Here is a 20,241-nt window from a genome sequence, read left to right on the forward strand (position 1 = left end):
TTATGCAGTCTCTAGACTGTGAACATCTACATATTCAGCATCAGACATGGAACTGATAATGGCCTCTAATGCTTGATGATTTTCTTGTTGTTCTCTCTTCTAATCGTTAGTCAGAATCTTAGTGGGTGCAACATATTTAGTATTGACATGTTCCCAATACTGACTTCCTAGACTCTTGATGTAAATTTTCATTTTGTCGCTCCATATCCTATATTTTTCTTTATTAAACTTTGGACCTTCCTTCTTCATCATGATTTGCAAGATCTTTTCCTCAAGTTGTTAGGCTAGATCTTAGAGGACCTAAGATTCTCTAATACCAATTGATGGTATGATGAAAGAATAAGTATCTGATAGATTACTGAGAGGGGGGGTGAATCAGTAAATATAAAACTGATAATGACTTTCCCAATCTCATTCTCAATCACACAAAGTAAACTTATCAATGAAATACCACTGTCAAGATAAAAACTCATAAGAAACTTGGTTGACTGTTACAACAACTTAACAGTAAACAACATTAAACTTGTAAACATCCAAATGCTTTATCATATGTCAACATACTTCATTTCTCAATGCTTTTGGTTATCATGCCTTATCAGAATAGTTAAGTAGTTAATCAAATCAACCATAAGATCATAACCACAAAAAAATTCACCACATGACATAAGTATTTTTGATGTGGAAACCCAAATAGGTAAAAACCACGGTGATATGGGACTCGCAAGATAACTATCTGAACTCTTCTGAAGTTCACCCTGTTAGGAGCCAAGCCTGTTAAATCTTTTACAAAAGTCCTGTTAAGAATCACTTGGTTATGGGATTGACTACAAATGCCTTGTTAGAAGCAAGTACCCTATTAGGAGTAACCTCGATAGAGGATTTGAAAATCCAAGCTAATGGATCACCTTGTTAGAGGATTTGAAAAGTAACCAAGCTTGTTAGAGCTTACCCGGATAAGGGATTTCAGTTCTGCTATAATTGTTAGAAAACAACAGGGGTTTATTTGATTTGTTTGAATAGCACTACACTTTCTTGATCAGATCCTTTTAAGCTCCTATCTACCTTTACTCAAACTACAGACTCATCATCCGGTTCAGCAACCACACACTCAACTGATTTCTGCCAACACCTTCAACTAGACAACTTCATTGACCTTATAAAAAAATCATTTAGGTCGGTAACACAATAAAAACCTAATTCTCTCATAGAGATTACAAACAAGTTGGTTCAAGTATGACTGTTGGATTACATAAAAATCTCTACACATCAATCAAGAAAACCTCAACCGTTCCTTGATTACCGCTTCATCAAGCTTAATAACTCATCACGCGCTTTGCATTAGATTCAATACACTTTTCTCATTCCCTAGAAAAATAATGCACCAAAACCATTTTGAACTTGTCTTCATACAATGATCATATGTGTCACCATCATTACCGCTCAACATTAGATCATAAACCAACATAACCAATTCAACAACCTTAATCAGTTAGGGGTTAACAAAAACAACTAGTAGGGTTTACCGGTTACTTTACATAGATAGGGTTTAACCTTTTAGATCGGTTACCAATTTAACTCAAAAACTTACATATCAGTTTACAATGTCTTTCACAAAGCTCTTCCTACCGATTACAAGACAATATCAACAACAACAATAATATCAACAATATCATTACCGATTAATTGACATCAATGACAACATAATATATCATTAATGCAATCTTCATGCAAATTCCAACAAGGATATTTCCCCTTGTTGTTGATACTACTTTGATATGGATATTTACATTGATTACCAAGCCATGGCGGGATATGATCGAGATAACTAATTTAGATAATCAAGGATAGTGACTATGCTAAGTATGTCTAGGATAACACTATGTGTATAAGATTTTTGCAATGTCTATGGGCTTAGATCAGATGGAGCTAAAGATATGATATAAGTACTGATAGATAGAGGAGCCACTCTATCACAAATAGTGTCTATCGCCAGGTTTTCACCACTTGTTTTTATTGCACTTTTTTATTTGTTTTTCTTTTTTTTTTTTACATTTTTCTCGATTTTTTTTATGTCACAAGATTCCTGTTTGCCAGGTTTTTACCCTAGTGATGATTTTTGATACTTCTTTTTTTATATTTTTGCCTTTTTGCTTGATTCGTGTATTGGATGACTCAAGTGTAGAATTTATTCAGATGGATGTTGTTGGTTGTTTCATCAAGCACGTCCCCTTTTGAAGTTGATAACTAATATGCTCCTGATCCATAAGCTGATATGATGACAAAGGGTCCTAACCAATTAGGTTCAATTTTTCCCTTCTTTTCCTGATCTTGCTAATTTCAGAAATTTTCTTTTAGTACCAGATCACCGATTTTGAAAGCCCTTGGTATGACCTTGTGATTGTAAATTTGGCACATTCATTTTTGATATGCCTTGAGATGATGAAAGACATGTTGTTGACATTAATCTAGAAGCTCTAGCTCTTGCAGCCTATTGACTCAATAATCTTCATCTAGAATGAGGCCTTTCAATGATACCCTAAGTGATGGAATTTTCACCTTAATAGGTAGGATAGCTTCTGATCCATATACCAATGAATATGGTGTAGCTCTTGTGGGTGTGCAGATACTTGTTCTATATGCCCAAAGTATAGGGTTAAGCTGAACATGCCAATCTTTACTGACATCATTCAATGTCTTATTGAGGATCTTCAAGATCATTTTTTTAGGCTTCTTCTTGGCCATTCCCTTGTGGATAATATGGTGTTGAAAAATGATGCTGGATATGGAATCTCTCACAAAGATCTTGTACATCTTGATTCTTGAAAGGTCATCCATTATCTGTGATAATAGAACTAGGGATGCCATACCGACAGATGAGGTAGCTCAAGATAAAGGATGATATCTACTTGTTGGTAACTGTAGTCAATGGGATTGCCTCAATTCACTTTGTGAAGAACTTAGTGGATGTGATGATAAAATTGTGTCCATTTGATGAGGAAGGATGAATCTTTCCTACTATGTCGAGTCCCCATTGATAAAAAGGCCTTGATGTGGTGAATGGTTGCAACTCCTATGTTGGTACATGTATGAGATTGCCATGAATTTGACACTTAGGTCATTTCCTAGAAAGCTGATAGGACTCTTTCTCCATTGTCATCCAATAATATCCCATCCTTAGAGGTTTCTTGGCAAGAGTAGGAGCACTTGAATGTGTTCTCTAAATACCTTTGTGAATCTCATGTAAGGTAGAGTCAGATTCATTACGATCGAGGCATCGAAGAAGAGTACCATCAAGACCTCAGTGAAAAAGTGTGTAAGCAATTAAGGTATAACTGGCAGCTTGTCGTATAAAGCTTCATTTTTTGTTATGAGATAGGTTTGGTGGGAGGGTATTGTCTTTGAGATAGGCATAGATCTTCCTATATAAGGGGGACTAAAAATCGTTCAGGGTACAGATGACTTGGGATCTTGAATTGTCATAGGCCAGGGAAAACAATTGCTCCACTAGGAATTCATAATGATTCTGTTTATGTGGAATTTGCAGGAGGAAGGTGATAGTGGCCATTGCATCAGCAACTCTGTTGTCCAACCTTGGAATCTGCTCAAAGGTGATGTCCATAAATTACTTTTTGAAAAGATCCACCATGCGTTTGTAGGGAATGAGCTTATCATCTTTTTTTGATAATCATCATTGATCTGATTGATAACTAATTGAGAGTTTCAGACTTTCAATTATGTGATTCTCCATTCTATGACTATTTTGATACTAGTCACCAGGGCTTCATACTCAGAAATGTTATTGGTTTTGGGGAACATCAATTTGTAGGATCTTGGAATCCTATGTCCTTTTGGATTAACAAATAGGATGCTAACACATGATCCATTGTATGTATAGGATCCATCAAAGTGTAGGGTCCATTGTTTGGGTGTGATAGTGAGCACATCCATATCTAGAAATTCCACCTATAGTGGGTGTTGGTCTAGGAGTGGTGCTTCTACTAGTTGATCTGCAATTGCTTGTCTATTGATGTCCGACCATTTTGTTTATTGAATGTTGAACTCACTTAGGATCATAACCCATTTTTCTAACCTCCCTATGAGAGCAAATTTGCTAAGTAGATATTTTAGTGAGTCGATCTTTGCTACCAATTTGATCATGTGGGATAGCATGTAGTGGTAAAATTTTTGAGAACCAAACACTACTGCTAAACAAGCCTTTTCAATGAATGTATATTTGTGTTCATATCCATTGAAAGTCCTGCTGATGTAATAGATAGCCCTTTCTTTTCCTGCTCGATTTTCTTGTGCTAGCAATGCCCCCAGTGACACTTCAGTTGATGAGATATAGAGGATGAGTAGATTTCCCGATATTGGTGGTACCAAAACTAGTGGATTCATTAGATATTGTTTGAGTTGGTAGAATGATTCTGCACATTTGTCTTCCCATCTGGAAGGTACATTCTTATGAAGTAGTTGATTGAATGGGAGACATTTATCGGCTAATTGAATAATGAATCGTCTGATGGATTGTAACGTACCTTGAAGAGATCGCAGCTGGCTAATGTTTTTTGGAGGTGGCATCTCCCTGATAGCTTGAAATTTTGTGTGATCCACCTTTGATGTCTTTTTTTGAGACTATGTATCCCAAAAGTTTTTCGGGTGTTACCGCGAAGACACACTTCTTAGGGTTTAATCTGACATTGAATTGTTCCAGTTTTGGAAATATTTTATCTAGGATGTCTAGGTGTTTTTCTCTTATGAATGATTTATCTAGCAAATCATCCACATAATCTTCCATAAAAGTGTGCATCATGTCATGGAAGATTATTTTCATGGCCCTCTGATAAGTTGCACTAGCTTTTTTCAAGCCAAAAGGCATGATGTTCCAACACTTGTACCCCACAAACATGTGAAAGCAATTTTATCTTGATCTTCAGGAGCTATCTTAATTTGGTTGTATCCAGAAAAATCATCCATGAGGGATAACATAACATGTCCTGCAATTAGATCAACAATGGTGTCAATGCTTGCAAAGGAAAGTCATCCTTCAGACAATCTTTGTTAAGATCTTTGAAGTGTGTACAAATCTTGATGCTTTTATCGGATTTAGAAAATGACACAATGTTAGAGATTCATTCTGCATAATCAATGGGTTAGTTGAATCCTACATCAAGTAACTTCTTTAGCTCTGCTTTTACTAAGATGGCCACATGTGGGTTCATCTTCCTTAATTTTAGTTTGACAAGTTTAGCTCTAGGAGCGATGAACAAGTGATGCATGATGAGATTTGGATCTACCCCTGATATGTCTGCATAAGACCAAGCCAAATTGTTTTTCTTCTCCTTGAAGAATTTGACAAAGTCTAGTTTTTCCTTTTCTGTGATTGATTCTGCCAGATGTATGGTTTTGGTTGTTGCTTTAGTGTCGATATTTATTGATTGAGTTGGCTCAATCAAGATTGGTGACATCTCCTGGTAATGTTTAGGAAGAGTGTCAAGTCTCCCATCTTCAGATGCCTCAAAGAGGTTTTCACCATTAGATGTGTCCGTCATTTTTACTTTTTTGCAATCTAATATTACCATTAGATGGTTTACACCATTAGATCGATATTTTATTTTGTTCATTTTGTGACTGAGAGACTTGGTACTTCCCTGATTATAGATATCGTTATGTGATTTTCTAGTGGAGCATGTTTCTAGGTTAACAGAGTAGAGGTATTGAATAATGGCCTCATCATTTTGGAATATGGGTAATATTATTGTGTTCAGGTTCTTCCCAGTCTATAAGGTCAGGATAGAGGAGAGCTAGGGAGTCATTTGGTAGATCAAGGTCAGCCACTATGAGAATCATGATAGATATATTGTCATAGTTGTCCATAGCATGGGTAAGATCTATAAAAATATCAAGTTTTCTATGGTACTTCATCGATATTGCCTCTTTCATATTGAAGTTGTTCATTCTCACTAGCCTCATAAAATGTTGTGGTCCGAATTCAAATGATCTAGAGCTCGAGCCTTGTCCATCATAAGGAATGGGTGTGTATGTGTGGATTGTATCCACCTCAATATCCTCAATAATATCAAAACAAGTGTCCACTCATACTCACTGGAATCTATTTTAGAATCACTATCCCAGGTGACTCCACTAAATCTGACAAGTATGTTATTGGGTGAGAAAAGGTCACTAATAATTGACACAAGTTTGGTAGCTTGTTCTGATTCAAGTTTTGTGTTGTCTTGTACTCTTTAGATTTTCTCATACATAATTTCCCCTATTTGAGTAGTAATCTTCTCAGGTTGTGGCTCACATTCAGTTTGATCAAGTGCTTGTACATGATGTACTCTTTTATAAGAAGCCTCCTCTCTTTAGATATCAATTTCTTCTTGTTGTCTCTCATTTTCTTCATGCTCTTGTTATTTTCTTGTCTAATTTGATGCATGGTGTAGCACCTCTTGTCACAAGTCTTCGTTATGCCTTGCCATTTCTATTGGGATTTTTAATGGTGGTCTTTCTTTTGCACAAGTTGAATATGTTGGCCATACCCAAGTCCCGATTTGTCTTTTGCAAGTTGTGAATGGGTTCTAGGATTCTCTCTTGATGCTTGCCAATAGGTCCTTTTCCTTTGTATCCCATGTGTTGCATGATTCTGAGCCCATTTCCATATTGTACTATGGGAATGACTACTTTTAGGGCAACGTCTTTGATTTCTTCCTCATCCTTGTATAGCTAGCTGAGGATGTCTTTGTCATTTAATTCTTCGACCAGTGTGACTATTTGGATAAATTTACCATCAAAATTCTTGATGGGTTGTGTTGCCTGATGTCTTGTTGTGGAAGGTTGTCCATGAGGCTTTGGCGAAGCTAGTAATTTAGATAGACACAGGGGTTCAAAAGAGTATTCCGCCATGCCTTGGTCCTTTATATTCATCTTTTGCTCAAAGTTTATGGATAGGGACTTGAGTTTTTCTTGATGGTTGGATGATGAGGAAGATTGGGCCTCCCTTTTGTGTGGAACTGGGACATTTTGCATTTCTCCCATAGCATTGCAGTACTGCGAGGGGTTAGTATCTGCTGATATTAAAATTTCTCGTCCATTGTAGGGGAACTTAATACATTGATGGTACGTGGAAGGTACCACTTGCATTTCATGGATCCAAGGATGACCCAAGAATATGTTGTATGTCAAGTCTATGTCTAAAACTTGGCACAATGTGTCTCTTTGCATAGGTCCTACCTAAATGGGTAGTACCACTGTTCCTTCAGATGACCTTTCTTCATCATCACAGGCTTTGATTGTGATCTTATTTTTTAGGGTTAATAGATTGCTTGGAGAAGCCCAATGCATGGATAAGCTTTAAGGTACATATATTGAGACCAACTCCTCCATCTATGAGTACTATTTTCACTTGATGCTTATAGACTAGGACTTTGATATGGAGCGGGGTGTTATGTGGATGACTGAAGGAGATGTCATCTTGTTTAGAAAAGGATATGTTATGTGGCACTGTCATATGTGCCACCATGGGTTGGAACATATTGACATCTAGATTGTTTGGAATTGTTGTTTCTATAAGAGCTTGTTCCAAGATATCCTTATGCTTTGGTGAGAGTTTAAGTAACTCAAGTATTTATATCTAAGCGGGTATCCTTCGTAGTTGGTTGACCAAGTTATATTGAGTCTTGGGGATAGTTGTTGTTGTTGATATGCTCCCCTTCAAGACATATTTATGAGCCCTCATTGTCACAATTACCGATGCATGTTCTTGTTTATCTTTGATCTTTATGACATTTACTTGAGTGTCACATGCCGATATGTGATTTATGGTGTTTTTTGTATATGTGATTGATGCAGGCTCCTTTGTTATTGTTTGGCATTGATGTTCCTCCTTTGTTGTGATTAGGAAGAGGATTTTTGAAAGCCTCATGATCACCATTAGTTTTATGTGCATCGACCATTATGTCTCCCTTTTCTATCATATCTTGAACTAGGTTTTTCAACCTCATGCAATCATTTATTCTATACCCCTTTTTTCGATGATAATCATAATAATATGAGTCATTCCACCATGGTGGTTTAACTTGGGGTTCAAAGTTGCTTATGATTGGCAATGTGATAATCTTGTTTGCCAATAGTGCTCAAAATGTAGATTCTAGGGTTTGTCCCAGTGGTGTATATGTTCTTCTATGTGGGGGAGGTGGAGTGTTAACATGCCCCCATTGGTTATTGTTGTTCCTCTGATTGTGGTTATTATTTCCTTGATAGTTTTTGTTTCCTTGGTTGTTGTTGTTGTTGTTTCCTTTTTTCTTTTTTTTTGTTGTTGTTGTTGTTTCCTTGGTTGGGAGAACGTTGATAATTGTTAGTGCCTGGATTGGCACTTCTTTGATAATTAATGGATGGTGTGTTACCTGATAAAGTTAGCACTGATTGTTTAGACTTTACATTGGTGGCATCAACTACCCTATCATTAACAACATTTTTGTTTCTAGTCCAAAACTTGGACTTGTTTGAGTTGTTATTATTATATTGACTGCTATAGGTGTTATTGCTTAACGAACTAACACCTTCCTTGGAGAACCTCAAGGTCCCTTTCTTGATGGATGCTTCCTCTACTTGAATGCCATTTTTGATCAGCTTTGCAAAAGTAGGTAGACATTGTAGTTTGAGTTGATAACTCATTTCACTATTCTAATTGTCTATGAAGATCTCCATCTTTTCTTTTTCGGGTACATCGCGTGGGTACCTTGAGACCATATGTCTCCATCGTTGTAAGAAGACCATGAATGTTTCATCATTCTTTTTCTTCTTGTTTCATATATTAAGCATAGTGCTCCCATGTTGGATATTGTAGGAGTATTGTGTAATGAATTTATTCACCAACTCATCGAATGATCTGATGGGAAGTGTGAGTTTTGACAACCACTCCATTGTTTTCCCTCCCAAACTTCTTGGGAATAGCCTCATCATGTATGTATCATTATGAGAAAACTCCAAGATCATAGTACCGAATTCCTTGACGTGATCATGGGGATCACTCTTACCACCATATTTATCATACTTTGGTATATTCAAATTTGGTGGGAAAGGTTTCATTTTTAGCCTCTTGTAAAAAGGGTAAGGAAAAATCTCCTCCAAAGAATACCTCATTATAGACCCTTGTTGTATATCTTGCATTTTTCGTTGAAGTGCTTGGAGATGTTGTGTAATAAGAGCTAGGGGCACATTTCCTTCATTGGAACTTTGATGACGGGCATCCCGTTGTTCACTAATGTCATCATGATCATGGGTGTCATCTCAGTTGCATGTGTTGTCTTGATCAAAATCCTCAAGCATTGGGATTCCTTTCCTATTTAGCATGAGGAGGTACTTTTGTTTATCTGCGTCTATAAGCCTTTCCATAAGTTTTTGGAAGGCGACGCTTTCTTGACATTGTTGGACGAGTTCCTTGGTGATATCTTCTTCTTCCACATTTGTGTATTCATCAAAAGGGTTGGATTCCCTTTGACTCATGCTAGATTCTGGTTGTAGATCCAATTCTTTTCCTTTATGAGATCGACCGTCGGTGGGCATAAATAGATTTATATAGCAGTGAATTCTTCTTCCTCTAACAAGGTTCTTGGTGGAGTTGGTGGCTCAGGCCTAGTCTCGTTGTAAGTGATACAAAATTTTAAAAAGAAATTGGGATTGATCTTCCTCCCTTTGTTAAGGCATTGATTGAATGTTGCTTTCTGAGTGTAAGATATACTTCTCAAAGGTTCCTTTTCGAATTTGTTAGTCTTTCCTTGGAGATACAACCGCGTGTGACACAGGAAAACATGATGTGATTTAAAGAGTTGATGGTTGATGTAGATAAATTTACTCCTTTTGGTAAGGGTCCTAGGACTAGGTTGTCTCTTCTTCAACTTAGTCTTTTGATGAAGACTTCTTCTCAAATTATGGGGAGTGGTCATACAAAATGATCAATGTTGATGGTTGATATGGATACTTTTTTTTGGATACTCAATCTTACTTGTCAAGTAGAGGTTTAGTTTGATTCACCCCCATTAAAAAGTTTGTCAAATTATATGAGTCAAGTTTCACGATGTAGAAACTTAATTTTGCAACTTGAGAACCTAACTCAGTGTTGTTTTGATAAGATTTATTGGATGATGAAACCTTTGATCACTCTATTTGATACTCCTTAATCTTGTCGGATGAAATCTTATCTTCTAATATAGTTGAAGATTTGATACCCCTTCCATAGGTGCTAGTTGGATTTGGAAATTCTCTTCTATCTAAGGTTCCTCTTTTCTCTTTGTTTTTGAAACTGTTTGTTGTATTGATTGATTTGTAACTTACAGGATATTTCAATGTTCATCACAAGAAGACATAGCACACACAAAAATAATGGCCATCCCTATGCTAAACATTGAGTTTATGCTCTTGTGAGGATGTTTTCAAATCCTCGATATTATCACTGGTTTGATTTACAATAAAAGACACATCAGATATGATAATATGATGAAACTATAAAGATTTGGTCAACTACTAAGAGAGGGGGGTGAATCAATAGTTGGAGAATTAACTGAATTTTCACCAAACTTGTTTTTAATTTAGAATCAACTCAAAATTTTTATTGATTTAGTCACTTTAACAAATCTGTAGCTGCTCTGTTAAACCTTATCGGTTGACCTAATACTTCTGTGATATAATGCAACAGATCTGAAACTTAAATATCATTTGACAAAAACCTTAAATCACTTCACTAATACCAATAATAACATATTTCAGATCATTTCTAGACATTTAAATATATCTATGTAGATTTACCAATCATTCATATCAACCATACCAAAAACACATCCATAAAATCATTCACCACTTGACACAGTGATTTTTCATGTGGAAACCCAAATGGGAAAAACCATGGTGGGGATGAATACCCACAAGTATTTTTTGAACTCTTCTGAAGTTTTCCCTATTAGAAGCCAAGCCTAGTTAGAAGATTATACAAGAGTGTTCTGTTAGGAACATATCCAGTTAAGGACCACTTGGTTAAGGGATTGACTACAAATACCCTGTTAAAGGTAACCTCAATGGAGGATTTCAAATCCAAGCTAATGGATCACCTGGTTAGAGGATTTCAACAACAAGCCTATTAGAGCTTACCCTGCGAGGGGATTTCAAATTGTTGTAATGGTTAGAGAACAATAGGTTCTTTGACCGATCTGGAAATAACACTTCCTTGGTGAATCAGATTCTTTACCACTCCTATCTGCCTTCACATCATTCTACAGACACACCTCTTGGTTTGGCAACAATCACTTTCACACTTTATCAAATTTTCCAACTTACTCATTCAATCAATCCATTGACCTTATAAACAAATACATTAGGTCGGTAACACAACACAAACAATAAAATTCTCATAGAGATTGCAAACACATTGGTTCAATCTTGACCATTAGATTACATTGCAATTAACTTTACATTCTTCTAGGCATCTACAACTGCTACTGGATCATCACACATTTGTCACTTCATACTATACATTTGATCATTCCCAAGATAATCAGTTATCTTTATGCACCAAATCCTTCTAGAAACTCATCATGTGCAACATGCTTTCATGGCATCTTCATCACCGATCATCATCCAGTCATAAACCATCACAACCGATCTCTGAGCTCCATTGGTTAGGGTTCCACTTCTCAAATAGATAAGGTTACCGGTTGATCTTCACTCCTTCATTACCGGTTGCATTTACTACTTCATTACTGATTGCATTTGCTACTTCATTACCAGTTGCTTTTACTACTTCATTACCGGTTGCAATTGACATCAATGACAACACTTCCTAATATACTTCTTCAATGCAATCTTCATGCAATGCCAACATTCTCCCCCTTTGGTATTGATGGCAATATAAATATCAATACTAGTTGATTGTCATGAGTAAAACATATACTATCTGTCAAATGATTTAGGTATAGGAATCCTGGTTTACATTTTTCAACATATACTATCCTTCAATTGTATCTTCATAGCTTCATCTAGTAATTGGTTTGCAATCTGTCTTCTCTCCTTACCATATACTTTTCTCCCCCTTTGACAACAATGCCAAAGTGAAGGTAAACCATTATGTTCCCTATCCATGCTTCACCAATCTGCAATGAGTTGCTCCCCCTATGGAGTAGCTCCATTCTTCACCAATCCTTCTTTAATATTTTCAATAGGCTCCAAGATTGATGTCTTCCATATCTTCTTAATTGACTTCATGTAGGGGTACAACCCCTAAGTCAGCTCTAAGATATACAAATGTAGCCTTAGGTAGAGGTTTAGTAAAAATATCTGCTAGTTGTTATTTGGTGGAAACATGCTCCAGTGATACACCTTTTCTTTGAAATTTCTCTCTCGGGAAATGATACTTCAACTCTATATGTGTTGTCCTAGCATGCAACACCAGGTTCTTAGAAATATTTATAGCACTTGTGTTATCACAAAAAATTCTTACCGGTTCTGATATCTTCATCTTGAAACCTTCCAATATGTATTTCATCCAAATTGCTTAGGTACAATTCATGTAAGCTACAACATACTCAACTTCTGTTATTGATTGAGAGATACAACTATGTTTCTTGCTGCTCCATGATGCTAATCTATCTCCAAGAAAAAATGCTCCTTCTGTTTCTTGCTGCTTCATGACACTCATCAATATTGCCTGCCCAATTTGCATCAATATAGACTTTTAAGTCAAGGTCTTTTGCATATGGATACCATAATCCATAATCTATTGTGCCTTTCAAGTATCTAAAAAATTCTTTTGGTTGCAATCATGTGGGACTCCTTCAGATTTTTTTAAAATCTAGCAACCAAACCTATTGCATGAGCAATGTCTGGTCTGTTGTGGATAACATAATGTAGCTTACCTATCATGGATCTATATTCCTTTTCTTCAACTAGTACAAAATCATCTTCCTTTGACAATTTATAGCCTGTAACCATTGGTGTTCCAATTGGTTTACAATCTTCCATTCCAAAAGTTTTCAACACTTCCTTCACATACTTGGATTGTGTAATAAAAATTCCTTCCTCATCTGTTGGATTTGAAAACCTATGAATTTTTTTAGCTCACCTACCAATGACATCTCAAATTCATTCTTCATTTCATTAGCAAAATCATGACACATATCATCATTACCTCCAAAAATGATATCATCAACAAATACCTCACTTACCAGTATTTTATCTCCTTTTGTCTTGAGATATATGTTACTATCTTCATTGGTTCTTTGAAAACCTATCTTTACTATGTCAGAGTGAAATCTTTCATACCATGCTCTTGGTTCTTGTTTCTATCCATATAGTGCCTTATGTAGCTTTCACACTATATCCTTTTCTTCAATTAATGCATAACCATCTGGCTTTTCTACATAGACTTCTTCTTCCATTATTCCATTTAAGAGTGTTGATTTAACATCCATCTGATATACCTTAAATCCTCTATATGCTACAAATGCAAGTAGAATCCTTATTCCTTCCAATCTTGCTACTGGTGCAAATGTCTCACCATAGTATTCACCTTCCTCTTGTACATATCCTTTGCATACCAGTCTATCTTTATTCCTGACCACTACTCCATCTTCATTCAATTTGTTTCTAAATACCCACTTTGTTCCTATTACATTCTTGTTTTCTGGTCTAGGTACCAATGACCATGTATTATTATTCTTTATCTAATCAAGTTCTTATTCCATTTCCTTGATCCAGTGTTCATATGCAAAGACTTCTTTTGTTGTTCTAGGCTCAATGGTGGAGATCATACAAGAGTTTTCTCTTAGCCCTCTTCTAGTTACCACATTTGCATTCTTGTCTCCAATAATCTAATCGGGGTTCTGATTGAGTCTGACATACCTTGGAATAACATGATCTTGGTTTTCAGATTCTTCTTCTTCTTCACTTTCTTCATCTTCTAGTGGACCTTTTTGTTCTAGTTGAACTAGGGCTTCTATGTTCAGTCCTCCAACTTTTGGCTTTACCGGTTTCGGTTCCAAAAACAGTGTGTTTGGTTCTTCTTCTTCCTTATTCTTATTGGTTTCTTTAGATTTTTCAGGAAATTCATCTACTTGGACATTGACACTTTCAATGATCTTCTTAGTCCAGTTGTTGTAGCACTTGTAAGCTTTTCTCTTGGTGGAGTAACCAAGAAATATGCCTTCATCACTTTTGGCATCAAAATTTCCAACATAATCGCTTCTTTTAATAAAACATCTGCTACCAAATTTTTTGAAGTAACTAACATTCGGTGATCTACCATACCAGTATTCATAGGGTGTTTTATCCTTACCTCTTTTGACCAGTATACGATTCATTGTATAAACAACTATGCTGATAGCTTCTCTCCAAAATGTCTTAGCTACACCTCCTTGGATTAACATAGTCCTAGCAACTTCAACCACTAATCGGTTGTTTTTTTCTATAATACCATTTTTCTATAGTGTTCTTGGTGCAGATAGTTGCCTCTTGATCCCATTGTTTTCACAGTATCTAGTGAATTCCTTTGAAGTAAATTCACCACTTTGATCAGTTCTTAAACATTTTAGCTTCCTTCCACTTTCATTCTCAACCAAGGCTCTGAATGCTTTAAATTTGTTGAATGCCTTTTTCTTGTCTTTCAAGAATATGACCCACATCATTCTTGAGTAGTCATCGGTAAATATCATGAAGTACCAATCTCCTCGAATACTACTAGTATTCATTGGTCCACATAGGTTAGTATGAACCAAATCTAGCAAATGTTCAACTAAGAAAGATTTTCTCTTGAAGTTCAAGGATGTCATTTTTCCTAATTGACATTCCTTGCATAAATCATTCACCGATTTGTCCAACTGTGGCAATCCTCTTACTAATTTTGACTTGCTGACTCTTACAATATTATCAAAATTCACATGGCAAAACCTTTGATGCTAAAGCCAACTATCTTCTACTTTTGCAATCAAACAACTGTTGACTTTAGAGTTTAAGTGAAAAAGATTACCTTTGTTTTGTTTTCTAGTTGCAATCAGTTCACCTTTGCTTCCAAAGATATTGCAAACTCCAATCTTGAATTCTAATGGGTAACCCTTGTCATTGAGTTAAGCAACACTCAAAATATTGTGTTTCAGACCTTCAACCTAGTAGACATTATCTTCACTACTCTTACCATTCAAGGAAATGGATCCTTTGCCTTTCACCATGCAAGGATAGTTATTCACAAATCTGAAAACACCTCCATCAAATTCATCAAATGTTAGAAACTTGCTCCAGTCACCAGTCATGTGGTGTGAACAACCACTATCTATAATCTAGTCATCTAAATTATCTAAGTGAGAGACCAAGCCTTTTGATCTGATATGTCTTCTTTGATAGCAACAAAGACAATGTCCTCATTCGTATCTACCTCAGATTCTTCATCTGTAATACCTTCATCCACTCCAATGAGACAATTTATTTTTCTTTTTCCTTTAAACTTCCTATATTTCTCTCATTTTTCCTCGTTATCTCCATTAGGATAGTTAACAACAATATGTTCTATCCAATTACATGCAAAACATTTCAGTGGTAGTTTACCTCTATACTTACCAGTACCTCTGGGTGACCAATTGGCCAACAATGCATCAAGTTCCATCATTCTATCTTCATCATCTACCTCTCTGTTGGATCTAGATTTGTGACTATAACTTACTTCTCTGCTTTTCCTTACCAATGGGGTTGAGACTAAGGCTTTAAATGTATATTTTGACCTCTGAACACTTCCATCAAAAACCATTTAATTCAAATGCAGTCAATTTACCAATGATAGAGTCAAGAGTTACCTTTGTCTTTTCAATAGATTTGAGTTCTTGAATGATAGCAAATCTGATAGCGTAGATCAGTAAAAGGGTTCTCAATACCTTGCTAGCCACAGTGGCATCATCCACTGTACCTCCAATAATTTTGATTTCTCCAATTATCTCCTTGATTCTCTGACCATCATGTTGAATGTTTTCTCCTTCAACCATTCTCATATCATCAAATTTTCCTTTGAGACTCTCTTCCTTGGCTATCTTTACATGCTCATCACTACCATAGATTTCTTCCAATTTCTCCCAGACTTCATGTGTAGTCTCCAATCCATAAACATCAACATATTCTGAATCTGACAAGGTACTGATGTAATCATCTATCAGAGTTCCACTAGGCAAGTTATACTTAGTAACAACATGATCCCAATATTGACTTCCTAAACTCTTGATGTAAATCTTCATCCTATCATTCCAGATTCTGTAGTTATCTCTATTGAACTTTGGACCCTCTCTCTTCATCATTTTCTCCTTGATATTTTCCTCAAGCTATTAGGCTTATACTCAAGAGGACCTGATATGCTCTGATACCAATTGATAATATAATGAAATTATAAAGATTCGATCAACTATTGAGAAGGGGGGTGGACCAGTAGTTAGAGAATTAACTGAATTTTCACCAAAATTATATTCAAGTTAGAATCAACTCAAAAAGTTTATCAGTTTAGTCACTTTAACAAATATGCAACTAATTTGTTAAACCTTACCAATTGACCTAATACTTCTGTGATATAATGCAACAGATATTAAACTTAAATATCCTTTGACCAAAACCTTAAATCACTTCACTAATACCAGTAATAACATATTTCAAATCATTTCCAGTCATTTAAATATATCTATGTAGATTTGCCAATCATTCATATCAACCATACCAAAAACACATCCATAAAATCATTCACCACTTGACAAATTGATTTTTCATATGGAAACCCAAATGGGAAAAACCACGGTGGGAATGAATACCCATAAGTATTCTCTAAAATCTTGTGAAGTTTTCCTTGTTAGGAGCCAAGCTTGGCTAGAAGCTTATACAAGAATGTTTTGTTAGGAACAGATCCGGTTAAGGACCACCCGGTTAAGGGATTGACTACAAATACCCTGTTAAAGGTAACCTCAGCAGAGGATTTCAAATCCAAGCTAATGGATCACCTAGTTAGAGGATTTCAACAACAAGCCTATTAGAGCTTACCCTGTGAGGGGATTTCAAACTGTTATAATGGTTAGAGAAAAATAGGTTCTTTGACCGATCTAGAAATAACACTTCCTCACTGAATCAAATCCTTTATAGCTACTATCTGCCTTCACATCATTCTGCACACACACCTCCTGGTTCGGCAACAATCACTTTCACACTTTATCAAATTTGCCAACCTACTCATTCAATCAATCCATCAAACTTATAAATAAATAGATTAGGTTAGTAACATAACACAAACAATAAAATTCTCATAGAGATTACAAACACATTGGTTAAATATTGACATCACACTTGGAATCTTGTAACTCATCACATCTTTATCACTTTCATACTATGCATTTGATTATTCCTAAGATAAACGATTATCTTTACACACCAAATCCTTCTAGAAACTCATCGCGTGCAACATTATTTCATGGCATCTTCAACACCGATCATCATCCAATCATAAATCATCACAACAGATCTCCAAGCTCCATCGGTTAGGGTTCTTCTTCTCAACTAGATAGGGTTACTAGTTGATCTTGACTCCTTCATTACTGGTTGCATTTATTGCTTCATTACCGCTTTCTTTTACTGCTTCATTACCGGTTGCAATTGACATCAATGACAACAATTCCTAATATACTTCTTGTTAGTCCGCACTTGTATTATGCCTTTCCGCATCCTTCAAATTTTCTCTTTGCAATTTTTCTTGAACTGAACCTATCATTTGAACCTTTCCAAAAGTTCAAGGTTCAAGTTCAAGTGAGATATGTGGTATAATGGCTTTGTTTTAAATAAGGCACTAAAGTTCTTGGTAGTAATAGTTCATTGAACTTTAATTTTGAACCTTTCTAGTGGTTCAAGGTTCATGGTTCAACATGTCAAAGCAAGTCTTGTGTAAGTCATATTTTATAATGTGTGAGCTTAGGCATGTCCATATGTTTTGCTCTAATGCTATTTTGAACTTGAACGTTTGAACTACTTTTTGAAGGGTTCAAAGTTCAAGGTTCGAGGATCGATGACTTTGGAGATAAAGTAAAGAAATGTTAGCATGTAGGGAATATTCTAGATTTAAATGATGAACCTCGAGAAAATGAATTGTGATGAAAGTTTGTACTAGGGAATAATCATTCCAAGGAAGGACATGGAGGGAAAAGACTTGTTATTAATAAGCTGTCAGAATTAAATCTTTTCAACACAATTTGGCATGGATGAGTATGCAGTTTCAAATCATGATGAATCGTGCGATCGATATTTTAGGCTAGTTCCTAAGATCTATTTTATTTAAAACAAGTTACTTGTCTTTTATCATTTGCCCAATTTGGTAAGTAGAAGATTAGCGCAAGCGGTATTTCTTACTCCCGACTTTGTGAATTCTTAGTTGTGCATGAAAAGTGAGCTCAAGTTCTTCCTCTTTTCCTGTTAGTTTTCATAAATTGAAAATGTTATTTGATACTTCAGTCAGTTTAGTCAAATCAAGCTGCTATGCATTTTCTGGTTGTAAAGCTAAAATGAGACCGAAAGTACATCAAACAAACCAGAAGGCTTGGTTAGTCTGTTCCTTGCCTAACATACGAGATAATTTTCTATCGTTAGTAGACTTAGAGGAATTCCATGAAAGAGCACGAAATTCTGTTGGTTCCCCTTTAATGTAGAAAAATTTAGATAGTGGGTTGGTAGAAGCTACAACATTTCCTCCAACTGTGTCATGTCCAGAAGTAGTTTTGGAATGTATGAGTAGATATGATCCCACTGAGAGGTGTATAAGGGATGCAAAGGGTAAGTTTTGCCTTATAATTAGTTGGGAGCTTATTACTGCCATAATGAAAATACCAGAGAAGGAGCAATATGAGGACTAGACAGTATGTAAGTCACCAGGGATTTTTTTTGAGAAGTCATGTTATAGGAGTGTCATTGCTAGAAATTGGTTATTGAAATTTCAAAAGGGGGGTTCTAGACTGCCAAGCCCATTAACCCGAGAGCATCTGATTCAAGAAGTAAGGGATATAATCATTTTACTACATAGAATGCGGGGAAATCAAAAAGCCTTTTATTGGGAGGACTGGATGTATTTCTTTATTCAGGTCATTTTTGGTGAAAAGAGATACATAGATTGGGCAGAGTTAATTGTGGAAAGAATAAATGAGGGTTTAAGTTTTTTTGGTAACAAAAATTTCTATATGTCCTCTTACTTCTATACTGTTTAGCTTGCACCCATCAATCTGTAGGACTATATCATGAAAATTGGCAGAATGACATGAGGATATATGAATATTACCCCCATTTGCAACAACACAAAGTCACTGAAAATTATTACAAGGTTCATAATATTTTTCTTGGCAGGTTAGTGTTTGAGTTAAAAGGAGATATTCATAAGAGATTAACTGAGGAAGCCATGCAGTTTATAAACATATATGGCAACTTCTATATTTAGTTCTCCAGGTTCACTTATTTGAGGGTTGGTGGTTTTGAAGGTGAACCCTACAAGTTGCCGAGATATGTCTTTGATGGGAAAGTGTTAATTGAAGTGTGCAAGCAACTTGCTCATATAGATAAGAAATATAGGGAAGAACACCAAATAGGGGTTTCTTTTCCCATTGAACTGACATATTACACTTGTAAAAGTGTTTCAGATGCTTTGAATTTAGAATTAGAGTTCAAAAAGTTAAATTTTCAATTGTATTTTCCCCACAATGAGTTTGATATTAAAGGATTTGCAATGAACCACCTTACATTCAGGGAGAATTTTCAACATGTACCAAGTCTAGAAGACTTTTGGGTGGATTGTGTGGATGAGTATGAGGTTCGAAGAAGATCTCACTTAAGATTCACAGTGCAAAAAATTAGGGATTATGGTTTGAAGATAAACACTACAAATGTTGTTGATGAAGAAAATGATTTTCTTGATTCCCAATTTTTTGATGATAGGCAGCAAGGAGTAATACTAGAGATTGACTGGAAAAAAGATGAGGAAGAACAAATTCAAACTAGGACATTCTTGATCATTCAAAGAAAAGAAAAGTAGCTTAAAGAGTGAAGACTGAGCAGAAGCTCAAGGAAAGATTCAACCTCACCCACTGAGGTCCTGGTATCTAATTCACTTGTTCCATCTTGTGTTGCAGGTTATTCACAGAAACAGGGCAAAGGAGGACAGAGAGCAAAGACAATGCAAAGCAAAGAGGAGTCAACTTCTGTCAG

Source organism: Cryptomeria japonica, chromosome 7 (assembly GCF_030272615.1).
Source record: "Cryptomeria japonica chromosome 7, Sugi_1.0, whole genome shotgun sequence".
In the NCBI taxonomy this organism is placed as follows: domain Eukaryota; kingdom Viridiplantae; phylum Streptophyta; class Pinopsida; order Cupressales; family Cupressaceae; genus Cryptomeria; species Cryptomeria japonica.